This window comes from Triturus cristatus, chromosome 11, assembly GCF_964204655.1.
Source record: "Triturus cristatus chromosome 11, aTriCri1.1, whole genome shotgun sequence".
Taxonomy (NCBI): domain Eukaryota; kingdom Metazoa; phylum Chordata; class Amphibia; order Caudata; family Salamandridae; genus Triturus; species Triturus cristatus.
The window spans coordinates 1117045881-1117069229 of record NC_140594.1 but is presented as its reverse complement, the minus strand read 5'-3'; positions in this window follow the sequence as shown (position 1 = coordinate 1117069229).

The window sequence follows — 23349 nt, the reverse complement described above, 5'->3', positions numbered from 1 at the left end:
GTGTGATCAATTAATGGTGTAAATTATTAGGTCACACCTCAATAAATCACAGCCTGGGGGAAGACGTTTATGGGTTTGATGAATGGATGGAAAGGAGGATTTGGGGAAAGGTTTGACAAAGACAAACACTACACAAGGACACATCAATCTGGGCAATGAGCAGCCAACCATCACAAATCTGTTATGGGAGGAGAAGGAAACAAATAAATGAATACAGGTAACTTAAATGCCATGCAAATGCAACTATCCGTATACCCTCAGAGAGACCCAAGTAACCTACATCTTGTGTTACCTACCTTTAAAAGCTAGCAAAGATATTAAAAATTATGTAGGAGTCAAGCGAACAACACACACAGTTCTAATGTTTATCAAAAGAAAAATGATACTTTATTGCCAAATTGGGAGATGCATCTGCATACTTCTAGGACTGTTCATCAATCTTGGGTGCCTGGCGGAGGCAGTCCTGTAAGCTAAGCATGAGTGCTATGTTGCTTTTCCAGTTTTGCGCAGGATAAGAGGGCCTGTGGATTGTAAAACAAAAATGATATTGTAGAATCAAGGAGAAAAAAAGAAGTTAAACTTCATAAGGAGTGCACTGAGAAGACTCAGAGGCAGCGCAAAAGAGAAGAGAAAAAAAGTCCTTTTGCACTCATACATTTTATGACTGATGTGTGAACAATTAAGGGAGAGCAATTTTACAGCAACCAAAAATCTCACAAAAGTGGCCACATGTAACTATCTATATCGGGCTGATCAAACTCGCAACTGTCATGATCATCAATTTATCATCATAAATCATAACAATAATATGTAGTCCAACAGCACATGCATGTGATGATCATTCATGACCACATGTCTGTCTCAGTTACCTACTACAACAGGCTCCCCACCCAATCACCACTGTGCTTCAAATTTGAGTCAGACCACACCGAGCATACAAACCCAGCAAAATAGTATTTTCCAAATCAAGTCAAATCAGTGTACCACTGTCACCACTCACCACCACTCCACAGAATTGGGTAGGCCACTTTAAAGTCATCACCAAATAGGTTGGTTTCAGTGAAGTTGAAACCGTCCTTCTTTTGGTAGCAGTAGTCACGCTTTCATCGTCCTGATCCTACTGACTCCAAGTAAGGTGTCCAATACTGTACCGACTGTGTCCTGACTCCCAATTCAAATGCAATAGATCGACCTGTAGTACAAAGCTGTTGATGCACAACAAGAGAAACTTTGAGTCATTTTTTGTACAGTTTAGATTTGTGTTTAAGTTATCTAAAGAGATTGGTCGGGTCTAACTCTTTGAGCCGCATAAAGCAGAAAACAAAGCAGTGTGGAATGGACCCAGTGAACAAACCTTGCTAACTCTCAAAGGTGAAGGAAAAAATTGCCTACAGGTAAAATATGATCAGCCGTTGGTAGGCCACCAACATTGCAACTCATCACAAACACATTTAAACGTAATAGTTACAGATCAACAAACACCCAGTGTCACTTCCTGCCACCACATGAATCATCTCAACACACTCACAAACAACAATCACTCAGCATGCAATGCATGCCATTTACCTGTTCTCCTAATTCAGGCAGGGTCACCGTGGTACATTGCCAATCCATTGTTCATGAAACAGACATTAGCCAGTCTTGTAATAAATCAAATAATGTGGGGCAGTCCGGCTAGGGGAATAAACTAGGAAAGAACCGACAGTCACGGCCTAGGGATGGAGGAAGGCACACATTTGTATCTCCAAATTTCCTTGAGGGAAAAGGGTTAGGGGGTGCTTCTTCACTGCACACTGGTGCAACTCCAATCAGGCAATAAAATGTGTCTAAGTCGGTAGGGCTGAATTAGTCAGCCAAACACAAACAAGAAAAAATAAATAATGTTCCCCTATTAGTTATATCAGTTTTTTTATTGGTGTCAAAGCAGATCAGTGATAGTGAGAAAGTTCAATAGTTGTTGGCATAGTAGTCAGGGAAGTAGAGCTTGTCTCAAACCTAGGTAGCTCATCCACAAGCAGGTCAGCTAACACACTACTTCCTTGACCTGAGTCTCCCTCAGCTTCCTCCTGTCATACTTCAGGTATGGAGTAATACAGTGGTATGAAGTGCTGATTCATTTTGATCACGGTTAATATTGCCACTTTTTGGGGTGGGAGACTGGTCCTTCTCACTGTGACAATGGCACCAGCAGCACTTAAAACACATTCAGCAGAGACACTGGCTAACTGGCAAGCCAGGTAGTTTATTGTTAGCCTGCTGAGTGCTACCCATTGGCGCCTCTTCCCATACCAATACACCAATGGGGTTTGATCAAAATAGACCTCTGTTGGGTCATCCAGATAGGCCTGAAGCATCCGCTAAATAGTCAATGGTGCTACACCTTGCTTGGCCTCCTTTGCCTTCGACTGCTCCACTAGACTTAAGCCCTGCCTGTAGAAACCAATCATATGCATATTTTGGGGCTGATGCTCCTGTTTCGGTTGTTGCTGGTGTTCTTTTTCGTAAGCTTTGGCTGCTGTGAGCCAACAGTACTGCCCTCAGGCTCTAAAGTTGACAGCTGCACTGCAGAACTTGTGCCCTGGAGGAGGCCTCTAATTCCCGGCCGTTCTTTTCCAAGATCACTGACTTGCCCCGCAATCCATGTTTTGTAGTTTGTAACATCTTCACCTGAAAAAGGAATGAAAGTGGACATTATTGGTTTGTACTGTGGATCAAGAATTGTGGCACGGATATAATGTTTTGAATGACACAATGTCTCTATGTACCCTTTTATTAACAGGTAAGTGAAGGATTGTGCTCTCAATCAACGCATCTTTTTTCCCTCAACACATGCGTAAATGGCAGACACCTCCTTTAGCTGTTCCAGGATAGCCAGGTCCATGGTACTGTCCTCCTTGCTGTTTTCCAGTGTGAACACCTAAAAAGGAAGCAGCATCTCTGTCAGGCATTTGACTAGGTCCCATTGGTCCATCTCAATGATCATGCCTTTTATTATTGCCTCGCCTCTGTGTATGACATATTCATTGATTGGTCTGTACTGCTCAAACAGACGTTGCGACATGTAATAAGTTGAGCTCCAACATGCTGGCACCTCCTGCATGACTGCTTTAACTGGCATTCTGTTATCATGCATTGCTGAATAGCCCTCAGCTGCCTCCGGGCTTTAAATAAATTGCTGAAATAAGTGCAGATTCTTCTGCAGGTGAACGGTAAGTTGCTTACTTGGTCTTCCATTTTGAGGAAGTCCTGTATAATTATGTTGATGCAGTGCCCCAAACACAGAACACTCAAATAGCCACCATCGGCCATGTCCTTAACTGTATTACTGATATTGTCCGTGGCAACAAATCCAATGTTAAGCTCTCTTGGTCACAGCCAATAAAGACCCTTGTTGTTAAAGTCTTCCAAAATGTTTGCAGCAGTATGGGATTTCTCCATGGCAAAAATGGATACTGTTGCGTGCTTCCAAACGCCATTATAAATCTCAGCAGTGCCAACACCTGCAGATATTTATTTTCTAAACCCCACAAAAGAGATCCAGTGTGCAGTGATGCACATGTAATCAGTGGCTTGGCTACTGGTCCACATCTCTCTCATCAGGTGGATAGTGTGAACAGCACTCTCCCGCAAAGCTTGTCCAAGCGATTCCCAAACACCGTGATGTAGTGCTAGAAAAGCAACTCTGGAAAAATGGGACTGGCTGGGAATCTACCATTTCAGGCAGATGGCTGCCACAAATTCTAGAAAACTCACCCCTTCCACAAAAGAAAAAGGGAGGAGGCCCAGCACTAACATCTTAGCCAGCTACGTGTTGTACAAACATGCTGTTGGGGGGTTCCGTTCATGCTCCCACTCCTGCCTAAACATGCAAAGAATAGTAGCCTGGTGTTTTTTCTTTTCTGATGCCACTGATTCAGGTGACTTCTCGAAAGCAGACATTGGTAGGCTCATCTCAATGTGCATGTAAGCGGGGCAGTCACTGTAGTCTCTTGCCTTGGTGTCTTGACCTGAGTGTTGTGCCATAGGGATGTAGCTGATGAGGGCATTACAGCTGCACTTCTGGGGACAAGGATGCTTTGAGTAATGAAAATGTCTTCCTCTTCTTCACCTTCAACTGTAATCGGATTGGATTCCCTGCTCAGCCTTTCACCTCCTTCACCAACACCATTTGCAGTTTTTTGACCACTAAGGATCGTGTGGTGTTTTCTCAAATGGGTTGTTTGGCCTCCAGTACCATAGTTTCTACCAAGCTCACCTCGACTAAAACTTGCTCCACAAATGGAGCATATGGCAATGTTGACCTCTTTATTGCTTACCGTAAAGAAATCCCAAATTGGGAAGGTCCACTTTCTGATGCTGATGGCATTGCCAATGTCGGATGAAGTGGTAGAAGTTGGGCGTTTTGACCTTTGCCTCCCCACAGTACCTACTTCTACTGAGTTGGCTGTGGATGTAGTTCACGACTTTGCAAATATGGAAGCTGGCGATGGTGGTATCTGTGGTGCCACATCCCTCACAACAGTTTGGGATGAGGTATATTTTGCATTGGTGGGATATACTAGAAGCTATTGAATTCAACGGTGGGTCTTTTAGAAGGGTGTACTCAAATATTTTCAGGAACAAACCTGGATTCTTCTTGCCTAAAGTTTTATTTCTGCCTCTTAGACCAAGCTCATTTACTGTCAAAAATATTATGACATCAAAAAAATGGACTTTAGATAATAGCAATTCTTCTCTAAATGCTTGGTATATAGCAGGTCTGTGACACACAAACCTTTCTGGACTCAGAATTCTTTGCTTGTTCCATTAAATCCCTATCATTTTATGTGGTAAACATGCGGCATGGGTAATAAAATACAGCACCTTTTGCTCAACCCCAAATTTGTTTTGTGGTAGCTTACCAATTTTATTCCTGTAGGTGCATCATTTTTAATGTTATGAGGAGTGACAGTACTGTTTTGGCCAGAACCAGAACATTCAGCTTAAGTTCCCGGTGCGTCTCTAGTACCAAATTCTTGAGTGACATTTTTAATTACCACCAGCATATTCTGCAGAAGACTGTGCAGGTGCACCAGCAGTATCAGAAAAAGAAGATTTTAAAGGTACACCTGTATTAGAAGCCACAGATTCTGATGAGGCTCCACTTGAGTGCTCCACTCGAACATGTGGGTTTAGTACTTAGACTACTCTCCCCATTTAGGTTTCTCATGACAAATGTATCTATATTTATAACATGAAAAGCAAAATGGTAAATGAGCCATTACAGGCTAGCACACTCCTTAAATGATATACCCTTAACTGTAAATTTGCTAAATGCCTTGTTTCTACAGTTGAACCTATTGTTTTGAGATTTGCTATTCTCCAAATGCAAGTCAATATGTGCCAATGTCACTAGATCCCAACACACTATTGTCCTTATCAAGATACTTTAATCACTTCCACTCTCCTTTACTTTCCTGTAACAGCAGGTTTCATGTAGCTCAATTTCAATTAGTTGAGTAGAGTGTTATGTATATCAATGCATCCTACATCTTTGTGGCTGGCTGTTCTCTTCTCTATATCAAAAAGGTGGAGTGAGGAGAAACACACATATCACAATTCTTCCTTTCCCAAATATTTCACATTATGCAAGTTTAACTAATTCTGGAGTCTCTATCATGTCTGTGAGTAACATGCTCTCTCTCACTGCATCCACTCCATGTATATCCACTCTATTCTTTGACCTCATTGCTCCAGGAGAGCCACTACTGGTGCTATGCAGCAGTACGGTGCCTTTCAGTCCCACAAATTGTTCTTTTTTTCTAAACTCCATAGGTGCTAAAACAACCTTAATATTTAAATTCCACACTCGATTCACCTCATATCACTGACTCAAATTTGATCTTTTTTAGAATGTCAAAGCATTTGTCACTGTATTTTCTTAAACAGATACTACATTAACCGTAATTTCAATCGTTTGTAAAGGTAGTTCAAAGAATACATTCAGCTGACTGGGTCAAGTAGCCTAAGATGTATGATAAAACTTGACAGCATCAAAAATAATAACTCAGCATTATCTACACACTCTCTCAGAAACAAATCCCCAGCAAACCTGGCCAAGAAACTAACTGGCATGGTCAAATATTGTGATACTAGGACCTTTGACATCAGGGTATTATAAGGCCAGAAGACAGGACTCACCTATATATGCACCCAGAATCTGGACCATCTTCTTTGATACCTGCTGCAATTCAGGAAGAAACTGAAAACGCATATCTTCTCATCACAACAACGTCTCTACAGTAAGGTACCCACTGTCTCCCTGTCTTACTATAAACATTCTAAATGACTTTCTCTTCAGCGTGCCATCACTTTTTAGGTATGTTTCCTAGATTTTGATTTTCAAAACATGACCACCCTAAATTATTGGAAATAAAAAGCGTCTAGGTCCCATGGAGAGGGCTATAAAATGATTAGTATAGGTAAAGTCCCCATACAACTTTTCCCTTACCTAGTGCACAGGTGTGATCCAGCCAATATCACAGACTTTAAGGGGCTACACTTTTAAAGCTCAACATCCCACAAAATAGCATTCGAACACTTTGAAGCCATTAATCCATTTGCCAAAAGCTATAGTGAGATTAAACTTGGTTAATCAAGTCTGTGACACTACCTGCCACTGCCAGTTGTGGTGAAAAAGTAGATGTGAGTAAGCCACTGAAGGTTCAAGCCAGATACCTGGTCCTACTCAGCTCGAGTTCCTCTTAGACCCTTGGCTGAAAATGAATCTTCTTCTATTATGGCTTCCGTCTGCCACCCACAGCCTAAGCCTAAATGCCAAGAATTAAATCCAAATTATTAACCCCTGCTGTAAAACAGGAAACAGAAAAAAATCCAATGTAAGCATTGACCATTGATGTAAAACAGAGGGATAAGAGAAAGGGATTTTAATCTAGTGGCTAAATTGCACAATGTGAAACTACAAAACATTGAACCAATCCCATCTACCTTGATTGACCGAATTGCCTGATCTTACACAAAGATTTTATTGCACTATGCAGGGATTTTCTTCATTATCATATATAAAAACACCTTCAAATAAGCAAGCTCAGGTTGTGAGCTGTAAAAATATATTAGGGCAGATTTACAAGCCCCCTGCGCCACTTTTATGTCACTTTTAACATGGGAAAAGTGACGCAAAAGTGGCGCAATGGGCTTGTAAAGCTGCCCCATTGTGTCTGATGAAGGGGTGGGCGGAATTTGCTTAGTCGCGCTATGCAAAGCTCTGCGTAATGGTAAAAATTCTCCGTGAGCACGCAGAAATTCCACGAACACACGTAATTGCTTGTTCGCAATGCTTTTTTCTGGTCCGCGAACGCTGTTTGCGTGCTCGGGGGGAAATATCTTGCGAACAAACATTTTGAGAACGCGAACAAGCAAAAAATTCCACGAAGCTGCGGAACGCAGAATTTTGGGCAATTCCGCGTACTCTGCCGAAGGCAAAATTACCCGAATTCCGTGAATTCCACGAGCGGAATGGAATTTACCGCCCAGGCCTAGTCTGATATAATAGGCTGAAGTGTTGCTCAATGTATAATAAGAATATAGGGCACACGTGAATACTGACTTGCCTCTTAGGCGCCGATCACGATCCTGTAAAAACCGGGTACGAACCGTCGGACGGAGCATATTCTCCGTCCGACGCGTACCCGGTCGTCAAAACTTACAAACATGGAATTACGAATCGCACGGAAACTCCATTTCCGTACGATTCGTACAAAACCCCGACCGACGAAAATAAACATACAAATGCGATCCGGGAAAGCGCCGACGTGACGTCGGGACGCACGCAGCCTGCCATTCACGAACCAGGAATTACGATTCGCACCGACGTCATCCCGCACGGACAATATTTTCCGGCTGCCAAAAACTGCCGGGAAATCAGGACGACGCGAACAAGGAGGACCTGTACGCGACGGACAGACATGGACCCGAACCTACGTGTCATCCCGGCCCTCATAGCAGTCGACCTCCTCTACAGGTTCGGACGCAGAAGGTCAGAACAACTAAGGGAGGGGGAAAAGGGGGGGGGTGCAGGACCAGGGGCAGGCCACAAAACCACCACCCAAGTCACACAGCACACATGCCCTGGACATACCTGACCCCCAGGCCCTGGTCACTATGAGGGGGTGGGGGCGTGTCCAGCAAAGCCAGCATCCGCCACAACGGAAGTGCCTGACGACGCGAACCGGCAACACAACTATACCGGTACGTCCCGTACCCACGCCTTAAGAGCATGGGTACGAGTCGTACCACGCCCACACCTACGTCACCCCAACAATGGCGGGACGGCTGTACCCACGTGGCACAGGCCTGGGTACGGCCCGCACAAGCATTCCACAGCGTGGGCACGGGTACGTACGGACCGTACCCCCACCCGCGTATGCATGGAGCGTACCCCCCACCCCAACAGTGTAAGTACGACCCGTACCCCCACCCCAACCGTGTATGTACGACCCGTACCCCCACCTCGTATGCATGGAGCGTACTCCCACCCCAACAGTGTAAGTACGACCCGTACCCCACCCGCGTACGTATGGAGCGTACTCCCACCCCAACAGTGTTAGTACGACCCGTACCCCCACCCCAACTGTGTATGTACGACCCGTACCCCCACCTCGTATGCATGGAGCGTACCCCAACCCCAACAGTGTATGTACGTACCGTACCACCACCCCAACAGTGTAAGTACGACCCGTACCCCACCCGCGTACGTATGGAGCGTACTCCCACCCCAACAGTGTAAGTACGAACCGTACCCCCACCCGCGTATGCATGGAGCGTACACCAACCCCAACAGTGTAAGTACGACCTGTACCCCCACCTCGTATGCATGGAGTGTACCCCAACCACAACAGTGTAAGTATGACCCATACCCCCACCTCGTATGCATGGAGCGTACCCCAACCCCAACAGTGTATGTACGGACCGTACCACCACCCCAACAGTGTAAGTACGACCCGTACCCCACCCGTGTACGTATGGAGCGTACTCCCACCCCAACAGTGTAAGTACGACCCGTACCCCCACCCCAACCGTGTATGTACGACCCGTACCCCCACCCGCATATGCATGGAGCGTACACCAACCCCAACAATTTAAGTACGACCCGTACCCCCACCTCGTATGCATGGAGCGTACCCCAACCACAACAGTGTAAGTACGACCCGTACCCCCACCTCGTATGCATGGAGCGTACCCCAACCCCAACAGTGTATGTACGGACCGTACCACCACCCCACAGTGTAAGTACGACCCGTACCCCACCCGCGTACGTATGGAGCGTACTCCCACCCCAACAGTGTAAGTACGACCCGTACCCCCACCCCAACCGTGTATGTACGACCTGTACCCCCACCTCGTATGCATGGAGCGTACTCCCACCCCAACAGTGTAAGTACGAACCGTACCCCCATGGAGCGAACCCACACACGTGTATGTTCTAAGCATACATATTGTTAAATAGGAGGGGTGTGTGCCTATCACTCCCAGCAGTGCCCAGAGACAAGAAGGGTGTGTGCAGAGTCCTCCCAGCAGTGCCCAGACACAGGAGGGGTGTGTGCCTATCACTCTCAGCAGTGCCCAGACATAGGAGGGGTGGGTGCAGAGTCCTCCCAGCAGTGCCCAGACACAGGAGGGGTGTGTGCCTATCACTCCCAGCAGTGCCCAGAGACAGGAGGGGTGTGTGCCTATCACTCCCAGCAGTGCCTAGACGCAGGAGGGGTGTGTGCCTATCACTCCCAGCAGTGCCCAGAGACAGGAGGGGTGTGTGCAGAGTCCTCCCAGCAGTGCCCAGAGACAGGAGGGGTGGGTGCAGAGTCCTCCCAGCAGTGCCCAGAGACAGGAGGGGTGTGTGCAGAGTCCTCCCAGCAGTGCCCAGACACAGGAGGGGTGGGTGCAGAGTCCTCCCAGCAGTGCCCAGACACAGGAGGGGTGTGTGCAGAGTCCTCCCAGCAGTGCCCAGACACAGGAGGGGTGTGTGCAGAGTCCTCCCAGCAGTGCCCAGACACAGGAGGGGTGGGTGCAGAGTCCTCCCAGCAGTGCCCAGACACAGGAGGGGTGGGTGTAGAGTCCCCCCAGCAGTGCCCAGACGCAGGAGGGGTGGGTGCAGAGTCCTCCCAGCAGTGCCCAGACGCAGGAGGGGTGGGTGTAGAGTCCCCCCAGCAGTGCCCAGACGCAGGAGGGGTGGGTGCAGAGTCCTCCCAGCAGTGCCCAGACACAGGAGGGGTGTGTGCAGAGTCCTCCCAGCAGTGCCCAGACACAGGAGGGGTGGGTGCAGAGTCCTCCCAGCAGTGCCCAGACACAGGAGGGGTGTGTGCAGAGTCCTCCCAGCAGTGCCCAGACACAGGAGGGTGGGTGCAGAGTCCTCCCAGCAGTGCCCAGACACAGGAGGGGTGGGTGTAGAGTCCCCCCAGCAGTGCCCAGACGCAGGAGGGGTGGGTGCAGAGTCCTCCCAGCAGTGCCCAGACACAGGAGGGGTGTGTGCCTATCACTCCCAGCAGTGCCCAGAGACAGGAGGGGTGTGTGCAGAGTCCTCCCAGCAGTGCCCAGACACAGGAGGGGTGTGTGCAGAGTCCTCCCAGCAGTGCCCAGACACAGGAGGGGTGAGTGCAGAGTCCTCCCAGCAGTGCCCAGACACAGGAGGGGTGTGTGCAGCATCCTCCCAGCAGTGCCCAGACACAGGAGGGGTGGGTGCAGGAGGGGTGTGTGCAGCGTCCTCCCAGCAGTGCCCAGACACAGGAGGGGTGGGTGCAGAGTCCTCCCAGCAGTGCCCAGACACAGGAGGGGTGTGTGCCCATCACTCCCAGCAGTGCCCAGAGACAGGAGGGGTGTGTGCCTATCACTCCCAGCAGTGCTCAGATGCAGGAGGGGTGGGTGCAGAGTCCTCCCAGCAGTGCCCAGACACAGGAGGGGTGTGTGCAGCGTCCTCCCAGCAGTGCCCAGACACAGGAGGGGTGGGTGCAGGAGGGGTGTGTGCAGCGTCCTCCCAGCAGTGCCCAGACACAGGAGGGGTGGGTGCAGAGTCCTCCCAGCAGTGCCCAGACACAGGAGGGGTGTGTGCCTATCACTCCCAGCAGTGCTCAGATGCAGGAGGGGTGGGTGCAGAGTCCTCCCAGCAGTGCCCAGACACAGGAGGGGTGTGTGCCTAACACTCACAGCAGTGCCCATGTAACGCAAAGGGTGGAGTACCCACAGATACCATGCCCACAAATTTCAGTCAGGTGCACAAAGACCCTGCAGTACATGTACCACATGTGTGCGAGGCTGGGAGTATACGCATGCATAGCGCAGAAAAGAAAACATGTCCACATGAAATCATGTCAACAGTCCACATACACAAGTACAATGACTACCAAGGATGCCACGAATGATGCAGGTGGAGACATTGCACAGCATGCATGTGCAAAGTTGAAGGAGTCCGTCACACACCCAGCTAATGTACACACAGCTCAGTGCTAAATATTGGGAACACCCTGCAGGGAAGATGCCAGGGTACACAGAGCAAGGAATACACCTTTGGACAATTTCACCATGCAGCAACTGCTTACATGAACAGAGAAACCTAGCTAACACCGTGTGATGGCACACAGATCCCAGGGTCCCCCCTATGACCAGCACACTACTACATTTCCCACACACCCAACACATGAACACCACCCAAAACCATGTAGCAGCCCCACCAACAGCAATACCAGCAAAGCAGTAGTGTTCCAAGAGGGAAAAAATAAATTGCTTTATTCAGCATGAACCAAAAAATCTTGTTTGTAGGAAGTTCAATATTTACAAAGCCCATAGGGCAGTCCAGAAGTCACAGCTGGATGGGGGACACAGTGGGATGCGTGTCCCCTAGCTTGCCTGCACAGTTAGATTCCGTCGTCTTCCACAGGGGTGAGGGCATCATGTGGGGGGGAAGAACCAGGCACCGCAGGGACAGGAGGGCGAAGGGTAGGTGTCCTGGGTGCAGGGATGGAGGACTCCACCACAGGGGGTGGGGCAGGGCCAAAGGCGGAGGCCAGGATCTCGCTGCACACCTTAGCAAGGTCCTCCAGGGAATCCCCTGCACCCGAAGGAACCACAGGCCCCAAGGAGGGGGGGGGTCAGAGGGATGGGTCGCAGTGCCACTGGGGGAGGGTGTAGACAGGGGGGGGAAATCAACCCCCCTGACCGGGGACTCCCTTGACCGCTTGCTTGGTGCCAGTGGACAGGTCCTCGGCCTCACTCTCCTCCGCCTCTGTACCACTCAATGTGCCAGCCACGATGTCAACGCTGGCACTGGTGCTCGGTCCCTCCGCTCCGTCTGTGCTCATGTCTCCCTCCGTGTCCCCCGACGATGCTGTGGGCAAGGTGAAGAGACAGCAATTAATCACACACCTGTATACATATGTCACACGAGTCCAATCTACATAGGTTACAGTGCATAGCCTGAAAAGAAAGATCAGTAACATCTACAAAACAAGGTACAGATGTAGGGCATGCAACACACAGTTGGTTGACCTACCATGCCAATGAAAATCCGTGGAGAGCATGACACAATAGCAAATGACATGAAATGGAGTTTGACATAGGAGCCAGGCCCTGGGGACAATCCAGCACTGCATCTGCACCACACAGCGTTGCCGACAATAGGGATGAGGAGGGACCAAATCCATGAGCTTGAGGCACATGCTGCATAGGTAATACTCAAAACATGCCCAACATGACTGGCTCACTGCACCTTCAGTGTATGTCCAGCCAAACATCACACACTGGCCAGAACTAGCAAGGAGATTTCAGGTTTTGACATGTAGGCTTGCCCCGCACCAACCCCCCCTACATGAGACAATTTGTTGAGACACAGGTGGCACTTACATCTCTTAGTCTGGGTGAAATACACAGGGGATGCATAAATGCAAGATTGGACGCCAAATACCCGAGGTGCGCCTGTCCAAATAATCATATACAAATGGCCAGCATCAGATGATTGTTACAAGACACACAGGCACTGGCCACTGTGACTATGAACAAGGAAAATCAGGTCAGGCTGTACAGTGGACACTTGTACTACATTTCACGTCAATATACATGGTGCCAGGGGACAATGGCACAGAGCACAACATAGGACATGCGTGCCGTAAGGCATGACACTTGAGAGACTAACTCCCATGTCTGGACTCTGCATCAGTGCCAACTGACATGGAACCCACATGTACTGAACTGGACAGGGCACAGGCAAGGTCCCAAAACCTGTTACACACCACCCCCACACATGATGCTACAGGCATAGTTCACGTGGAGAAAGTGCCAGCCTAGATAACCTTGTGAAGGAGTGACTACACACAGACCAGGGAACACATTGCAAGGAGGGGAAGGGAGGCAGGAGAGCACAGCTATACAGTGGGTAACTGGATCTGCACAGCATCTTTAAACCCTGGCAGTGTATCCATGCAACTGTGCACTTACAAATGCTGGTGAAACACAACAAGCACACATGTACCTACCCCCTTCCTGCTGCTGCATCTCCTGTAAGCGCCTCTCCAAGTCTGGAAAGACCACCGGCAGCACACGCTTGTGGATGTGGCTCAGTCGGCGGCGCCCGCGGTTCTTATGGCTCTCAGGTGAGTCCCCCAGCAGGACCCGTGCGATCCTCCGCGTCCAGCACCGGATATCCTGCCAGCGTTTCCTCACCTGGGACAGGCGCCGCTTCCGACCATCCGCACTCCTCACGGTGCTGACGGCGGTCAGCCATATCTGCTCCTTGGCAGAGGCTCCCACCTGTGAGGATGAACAAGTGACACTACATCAATACACCTGGCACATGTCACAGAGACACATATTAGAACACATTTGCTGTTTACAACAAGGCATAGTATGCATCCAACGCATTGCACCTTTGTCATAGGGACATGATCCTCTGGGGAAGGGCAAAAGCAGTACGTGCCATTGAAAGTACACAGGTGGAATGAGGGCAACTACACAATCAATGATCCAGGCTCACACTGTGCATCACAAGCTACACCAGGATAATGTGCAGCACCTCCAAGCAGTCACATGCCACAGGCCACTGACGCTACCGCAGCAGAGTACACAGACACACACAGGCACAGGACATTCAGCTGCCATTGCCAAATGCAGTGACAAACCTCACTCTGCACATGTGCCACTAGATTGGGGGGGGGCTCACAGGTGTGGGGCTGGCTCTGCACGTCAGACACACAGCACTGCTCCCTGCTCACATCACATGGCCAGGGTATATCCATCCCTCATGCAGCTGGGGTGCTACACTCCACATATGCACCCACCCACATGACAGGGGACTTACACACACACCGATGTCCAGGGTACAAACACATCATGTGGCCACTCTCAGCACAGGTACACAGAACTAACGCACATCTGTGGGTACAGTCACCTGTCACACTGGGCTGACCACATAATCACATGAGGACTGTAGAGGCAACATTCCCAGGAGGATAAGACAGGCAGAATGTGGCATGCACCATGCAGTGATTGTCACAGTAAACACGATGCAAGTGAGGACGGCAGACATGCACCACTGCATGCTCTGGCTGGGAGACATCAGGCATTCCCCCCCCTGGGACCCCCCCTACAGTACATAGCATGTGTGAGACACCTGGACACAATGCCAGAAGTCACAGTCACAAAAAAGGGACACAGTCTGTGCCAGTGGACTCTGCACTCACCTGATACCCTGAACGCCCATACAGCATGGGGTACTGTGGGAGGATCACATCCAGCAGAGCAATGTTCTCCTCCAGGGTGAAGGGCTGTGACCTCTCCACAGACCTTGACATGGTTCCAGGGAATCAGTAGCAGCAGCTGGGTCGTGGAATCCAGAGATGTGCAGGCAAGTGCTCCCTCATGCCTTATATCTGCCTTGCTGGCCTGTTTCATGCACAGGAGTACAGAGTGATTGGTCACTCACATTTGCATCCTATGTTTCCTCCAATCCCTTCAAACCTAGCACAGTCAGTGGGTTCTTATTGTGTTTTTTTCTTCAGCATGATGTCAACCCCACAAACACATTGCAACAAAGTAGATTCATTCCAACTGACTTCTGCTGTGCACCTTCCAGAACAAATTCAAACTTTAAACTTGGTCTCCATGACAACCAGCATGCATATAGGCCTTAATACTTGTCCCTCATGTGTCCCCTATGTAATTTTGAGCTTCACACACAGGTACGGTGCGTTCCGGGGCCCTAGGGCACCCCAAATGCATGGCAACGGCCCGTACAGGCGTGTGTACGGGCCGTACCACTATGAGTACGCATACGCGAGAACACCCATAGTGGTACGGCCCGTACACGCGTGCGTACGTTCACTATCACTATGGGTGTCCTCGCGTATGCGTACTCATGGTGGTACGGCCCATACACACGCCTGTACGTTCACTATCACTATGGGTGCCCTCGCGTATGCGTACTCGTAGTGGTACGGCCCGTACACACGCCTGTACGCTCACTATCACTACGAGTACGCATACGTGAGGGCACCCATAGTGATAGTGAACGTACAGGCGTGTGTACGGGCCGTACCACTACGAGTACGCATATGCGAGGGCACCCATAGTGATAGTGAACGTACAGGCGTGTGTACGGGCCGTACCACCACGAGTACCCATGCGCGAGGGCACCCATAGTGGTACGGCCCGTACACGCGTGCGTACGTTCACTATCACTATGGGTGTCCTCGCGTATGCGTACTCGTGGTGGTACGGCCCGTACACACGCCTGTACGTTCACTATAACTATGGGTGCCCTCGCGTATGCGTACTCGTAGTGGTACAGCCCGTACACACGCCTGTACGCTCACTATCACTATGGGTGCCCTCGCGTATGCGTGCTCGTGGTGGTACGGCCCGTACACACGCCTGTACGTTCACTATCACTATGGGTGCCCTCGCGTATGCGTACTCGTAGTGGTACGGCCCGTACACACGCCTGTACGCTCACTATCACTACGAGTACGCATACGCGAGGGCACCCATAGTGATAGTGAACGTACGCACGCGTGTACGGGCCGTACCACTATGGGTGTTCTCGCGTATGTGTACTCATGGTGGTACGGACCGTACACACACCTGTACGCTCACCATCACTATGGGTACACATACGGCAGCACTCCCATAGTGATACGGGAACGTACACAGGCCCTCTTAGCAAAAGTACAGTGGTTTTCACACATCACAGTGGTGACAGGCAGCACACAGGAAGGAATAGGGCTGACATACATGTCCATGGATGGACATCAAGGCATTGTCTGGCCAGTACTACATGTGTGGGGCACAGGTGTGAAAGGCTGTGATGTGGCACATTACTCCTGAGTCGAGAAGGCACCAGATGTATGATGAGATGTGTACACATGTAATGTGTGACGGTGCAATGTGTGCCAGGCATGCCCTTGACTCCTTTGACATGTGTGCATGTCGTACTGCACACTTGGGATGAGCGTCACTGGCATGGCACGGACACCAACACACGGAAGTGTCCCCTGAGGCCCGGTACAGGGGTTACCACACCTGACATGTCACTACCCACGGTGCACGATGTGACTCTGTCATGTATGTGTGGGGGATTCGCATTAGCTTGATGTTGGAGCTCCCTCAAAAGCTTCAGCTGTTGCAGCAACCAACATGTGTCTGTGTGTAGATTGACATTGCACACTGTTCCGCACACCATGCCACATGTGGTATCGGATGTGAGGTGCGTATGTATGCATGGGACACGGAGTAGCGTAACAAGGACATGTCTGCATCCTCTCTATGAATGTGTGGTGAGTCATCACATGTACACCTTAATGGCAAGGTGTGTGGGCTGTCCTAGTGTAATGTCATGTGACCTGTGGCTCTAGTGTTCCGCTACCAGTCTCTGAAATCGACATCCTACTTCTGCTGATGTGTAGATGTATGTCACTCCTGTCTTGCGTCTGGCTGTTCACTTACACTGGGCCACAGCTAATCCCATGCCATGGCATGTGGAGGTTCACAATCTCCGTGTGTAGCTGGGTCTTGGTAGGAGTGTCACCTGGCAGCCATACGTATCCAGGGCATGTGGCACATACCTGACTCCGTATGTAGCATATGTGTATAGACAGATTAACATGTGCTCAGTACAAATAAATTGTTGTTGTGGTGCACTCACTCTTCCTTGTCACTTCCAAATTACTGCAGAGCGCCGCCTGTTCCCCGACCAATTCCGGACTTGGCTGCCATGCGGGAGAATGACTATATCCGGTGCTACCGCTTCCCCCAACGGTTGATTCTGGAGTTGACGGCGAGACTGGCACCACACCTGCAACCGCTGCACAGGTATCCTACGGCACTGACACCAAGGTAATGGCAGCCCTACATTTTCTTGCCACGGGTACCTTTCAAAATACCATAGCTCATGTTGGTGGCATGTCCCAGAGCATGTTCTGCCGTGTGCTGCATGATTTCTTAGAGGCCATGTTGAATCACCTGGATGAGTTTATCCATTTCCCAACCCCTCAAATGTTGACTGGGGTCAAGCGTGGATTCTATGCCCTGGGAGGGATGCCCCATGTCATTGGGTCCATAGATGGGACACATGTGGCTTTGGTACCACCACAGGCACAGGAGGTAGCGTACAGGAATCGCAAACACTACCACTCCATCAATGCCCTTGTGGTGTGTCTGTCCAACATGGTGATTTCACATGTCTGTGCTCGTTTTCCAGGATCAGCACATGATGCCTACATCATGAGGTGTAGCAGGATGCCTAAAATGATGACGCAGCTGCGCAACGAACGAGCATGTGTTGTTGGTGGGTACAGTCTGTCTGTCCTGTATTTTGCGTAGACTTCCAGCACGACCGCTTCTCCTGTCCTAACGATGTCCATGTGCTTTCCATGTAGGGGACGCTGGCTATCCCAACATGCCATGGCTGATCACACCTCTCCGCAACCCCATCACGCCGGCCCAGCTCCGCTACAACACCGCCCATGGCCGGACAAGGCGAGTGATAGAGAGGACGTTTGGCCTCCTGAAGAGCCGATTCCGATGCCTCCACAAGACCGGCGGCGTGCTCCCATATGCCCCGGCGAAGGTCTGCAAAATCTTCATGGTCTGCTGCATGCTGCACAACATGGCAGTTGAGAAAGCTGTGCCACTCATCCTGGATCAAGATGATCAGGACCATCCACCCGTGGAGGACGAAGGTCTTGGCAATGGGGCTAGTGATGTGGAGGATGTGGAGCCGCAAGAGGATATCCGGACTCGGCTCATACGCGACTTCTTTGCTTAGTGGTGAGTACCAGTGTCTGTGTGTGCACGCATTGGTCCCCGTGTGGCATGTGTTGCCATGTGTGTGTCCATCTGCATGTATGCCACGTGAGTCAAAGGTGTGTGTGGATGTGTCACTGGAGTGATGGTGGCAGTGATGTGTATTTCCCCAGTCATAATTGTGACCTGGCATGTTGTCATCCTTACATGTGTCGAGTACATGCACATGCAAGTGGCTGTGCTTTTTGTGGCTGACTTCTTGTGTGTCTCTCATCCCCAGGTACTTGCGCATGCCGTCTGCTGGTTGCATTGTTGTGGCACTGCTATTCCTCATGGACACGTCATCGTGTGCTGACTCAGCGTTACACGCACGGACAAGTTTGGAAGTCTCCTTAGGGTAAGGGATGCATCAGGGGTGTATTGGGTGTGGCAGTTGTTCACGATGTCTGCACACTGCCCCTGTCTATGTTTGGTTCCTCTGCAGACATGTCGCATCACCATGGTACACATTACATGCAGCTGGGTACACCTGAATAGATGGTCTGACTTGTTGACAGTCATCAGTGATGGGATTGTGGAATGTGATGATGGCATCATTGTGTGTTACACTGCCCTCGGACACATACGGTTTGCCTTGGCTTGACATGCTGTGGGACTTCCACATCAGCGGATCAATGGTGTATGGCAGTCTCTCCGTGAGCAGCAGGGGGTGTTTAGCTGTTAGCCGACACTTGTGTGCCAGTTCCATGGCTATCACGCATTTGTGCAGCAGAAGGGGGGTTCCAGTGTTGGACCCACATGTAACTCCACATGACACGTTCATGTGTACTCCTAGTTGCCTCTGCAATCCCGAATACATGACTAATAAAGGTGTCCCTATGCCACCAAGGTGCCTCTTCTCAGTCAATGCTGGTGTGTTGCCACGGTGCATCCGGCATGTCTGGCATGGTTTTCCGTGATAGTGGCTATGTGTCTATGTGTCGAGTAGCAAGATGCAGGCTGTTTGTGTGGGATTAGACTGTGTATTGTGCATGATGTCCATGACTGTGTGGGTATAGTGACATGTGCCATCCCCATGCATCCAACGTTGGTAAGGCCACCATTCTCTGCATCCACCTGACTCAAGCTTGCAGGACATGGTTCTGCCACCTGTCTACACATACCTGGGTGCCCCCCAGGACACTCGACATGATCCCTGACCGCTGCGCATGACTGTTGCTGTACTCAATATGTCTGTCGGCACGGTTGTGCGGCCACCCCCTCAGCTGGTTGGGCCCATCACGGGTGTGTATGGTGCTCCATGTCTGTCTTGCCTAATACACTGTGACCCGTGTGTCCTGTGCCAGACTCAGGCCCCAGGGTGTGGATGGTTGAAGTCAAATGAGAACTCAGGCATGTTTAGACTTTACAAGACACATGTAAGGTAATAATGCAACCAGCAGGCATCTTCTCTTCATGGTGTGACTTTTTATTTTTGGGGGGGGGGGGTGTTAGAAAGGTTAGACGGACCGGGAGGGTCGGCCGAGGTCAGGGGGAGAGGTCTCCGGGGAGAGCCGTCTCCAGCGATCGTACAGACAAGTAACTTCCCCCCCACAGACAGATACCACACAAGGATAAGATTCAGCGTTCTTTATAAGCACTTCTTAAGGTACGGTTGAATGGTACAAGGAGGTCTGGACTCAGGGGTCCCCTCGATTCAAGTCTCTCAAAGTAGGGAAGGGGGTAGCGGGACAGTCTGTTTACCAGTCAGGTAGTTCGGATGAGATGATGATTAGCTCACAATCCTCGAGCTTGGTGGTTTAGCTGGTACGGGCCGCGGCAGCGCCAGCAGGTCCCGGTCGAGATGGTCGGTACACGGTCCGCGGCAGCGCCAGCAGGTCCCGGAAAGATGGTCGATGTACGGTCCGCGGCAGCGCCAGCAGGTCCCGGTGAGGATGGTCGTCACAACGGGCCGCGGCAGCGCCAGCAGGTCCCGACGAGGATAGATGTTGCAGAAGGCCGCGGCAGCGCCAGCAGGCAGGACGATGGTTCGCAGGATAGGGCTACGGCAGCGCCAGTAGTCCGTCAAGGCTGAGTTCTCTCGGTGTCTCTCGACTCCAGGATACAACTGCCTTCCTGCTCCGGAGTTGCCCCAGTTATAGGGCAGGCGCCCTTTGATGTCCGGACCCTCGCACTTGGAGGTCGGAGGGCCCGGGATGAAGGTGTCCAGACACCCAGCAGGGGGTGGAGCCAGCGCCTGGGGGAGCTGGAGGCGATCGGCACCTGGCGGGGGAAGAGCTCTTGACGCTTCGTTCTCCCATTGACCTGCCAAGTGGTCCGCTCACCTCCTGGGTGGATGGTGGTGCCGGGATGTCGGGGCCGGCCAGGCCCGGGGTTAGGGTCGGGGCGAGGCCACGCGGCCTCGTGGTGCAGGGCCCAAGATGGCGGCTTGACCCGGCCGGGGAAGCCGGTGGGGCTGGGGCCCGTGATGAGTAGAGGTCCGAGGGCAGAAGATCCGTCGGGAGACGGGGTGCAGGTGCTTTTCGTGGGTTATGCCTGGCGGGCCGGAGCTCGGGCCCTGTCGTGCGGGGAGGGAGCAAGCCCTTCGTGTGGCCTGTCCAACATGCGTCCCCCCCAGCTGAAGGCGGGGAGAGTCACCCATCTCCTTGGGGACTCTCTTCGTCGAGGCGGAAAAAGCGGGACAGGCCATCCGCGTTGGCGTGGTCTTGGCCTGGTCGGTGCTCCACGGTGAAGTCCATTCCCTGCAGGGAAATGGACCAGCGCAAGAGTTTTGGGTTCTCCCCCCGCATCTGCATCAGCCACTGCAGGGGTCGATGGTCGGTTTGTACCCGGAAGTGGGTACCGAAGAGATAGGGCCGGAGCTTTTTGAGGGCCCACACCACTGCGAAGGCCTCCCTCTCGATGGTGCTCCAGCGCTGTTCTCGGGCCAGGAGACGTCGACTGATGAAGGCCACCGGCTGGTCATGACCTTCGGGGTTTAACTGAGAAAGAACGGCTCCGATGCCGTGGTCGGAGGCGTCGGTCTGTACCACGAATTCCCGACTGTAATCGGGGGCCTGGAGCACAGGGGCGGTGCACAGGGCGGCCTTCAGCTTCTCGAAGGCCGCTTGACAATCGGGGGTCCAGTTAATCCGCTTCGGTTGGTTCTTGGACGTGAGACCCGTGAGGGGCCCCACGATGCTGCCGTAGTCCTTCACGAACCGCCGGTAGTAGCCGGTGAGCCCCAAGAAGGCTCGGACCTCGGTCTGGGTGACGGGGGGCTGCCAGGACTGGATGGCAGCAATCTTAAGTTGCAGCGGGGCCACCAGCCCGCTTCCCACTTGGTGCCCAAGGTAGGTCACGGACCCTTGGCCAATTTGGCACTTGCCGGCCTTAATTGTGAGGCCGGCCCGCTGGAGGGCCTGTAGGACCTCTTGGAGGTGACGGAGGTGGTCGGACCAGTGGCGGCTGTATACAGCGATATCGCCCAGGTAGGCAGCGCTGAACTCTTCGAGCCCCGCCAAGACCTGGTTCACGAGGCGTTGAAACGTGGCGGGGGCATTCTTCATGCCGAAGGGCATGACCTTGAATTGGTAGTGGCCATCGGGGGTAGAGAAGGCTGACCGTTCCTGAGCCCTGGGTGTGAGGCCGATCTGCCAGTAGCCCGCTGTTAGGTCGAAGATACTAAGGTAGCGGGCGGCCCCCAGCCGGTCGATCAGCTCGTCTGCTCGGGGATCGGATGAGCGTCGGTCCGGGTGACAGCGTTCAAGCCCCGGTAGTCGACGCAGAATCTCAGTTCAGGTGCGGTGCCGGGGGCAGCGGCTTTGGGAACCAATACAACCGGGCTGGCCCAGGGGTTGTCCGAGGGCTCGATGACCCCGATTGTGAGCATCTTGGTCACCTCCTCCTGTATGCAGGCCCGTACCCGATCTGGTACGCGGTAGGCCCGGTGTCGGACAGGGGGACTGTCCCCGGTGTCCACGTCGTGCAAACACCAAGGGGTGACCCCGGGGGTGAGGGAGAACAGGGTAGCGAACTGCAGCAGGAGGTTCCGGCAGCCCTGGCGTTGCTCCGAAGTGAGGGCGTCAGAGAGCCGGACCCCGTCCACGGAGCCGTCATTCTCCTGAGTCTTCAGAAGATCCGGGAGGGGTTCGGAGTCTTCCTCTGCCCCACTGTCCGTAGCCATCAGGAGGCTGAGTTCTGAGCGCACAAAGTGTGGTTTGAGTCGGTTGGTGTGGAGGACCCGAAGGGGGTTCCGGGAGGTCCCCATGTCGATGAGGTAAGTGACGGGGCTTTTGCGCTAGACCACTTTGAAGGGCCCCGTCCACTTATCTTGCAAGGCACATGGTTCGGTGGGGGACATCACCCATACTTGTTGACCAGGCTCGAACTCAACGGAGGAGGCATTGTGATCATACCACCTCTTCATGTCCTCCTGGCTGGCCTCGAGGTTCGCCTTGGCCATCTCCCTGAAGCGCCGGGTCTGATTGCGTAGGGCCAGGATGTATTTGAAGACGTCTGGCGGGGTCTTTAGGGGGGCCATCTCCCAACCTTCCTTGACTAGGCTGAGGGGCCCTCGCACAGGGTGCCCGTACAGGAGTTCGAAAGGGCTAAAGCCGAGGGACTTCTGGGGGACTTCTCGGTAGGCGAAGAGGAGGCACGGGAGTAGTACATCCCACTGGCGACGGAGGGGCTCTTCCAATCCCCCAATCATCCCCTTGAGAGTGCGGTTAAAACGCTCCACTAGTCCGTTCCCTTGGGGGTGATAAGGGGTCGTGAATCTGTAGGGGACCCCGCATTGTTGCCAGAGGGACTTCCTGTATTTGGAGATAAAGTTCGTGCCTCGGTCGCTGACGACTTCTCGGGGGAAGCCTACCCGGGAGAAGATCCCCATTAGGGCCCGGCCAACCACCGGAGCTGTCACGGTCCGTAGGGGCACCGCCTCGGGGTAGCGGGTGGCATGGTCCACCAGTACTAAGATGAACCTGTGTCCTTGTGCCGTGCGGGGGTCCAGAGGCCCCACAATGTCTATCCCCACCCTCTCGAACGCGGTGGTGACCACAGGGAAGGGTTGCAGAGGGGCTTTCAGCT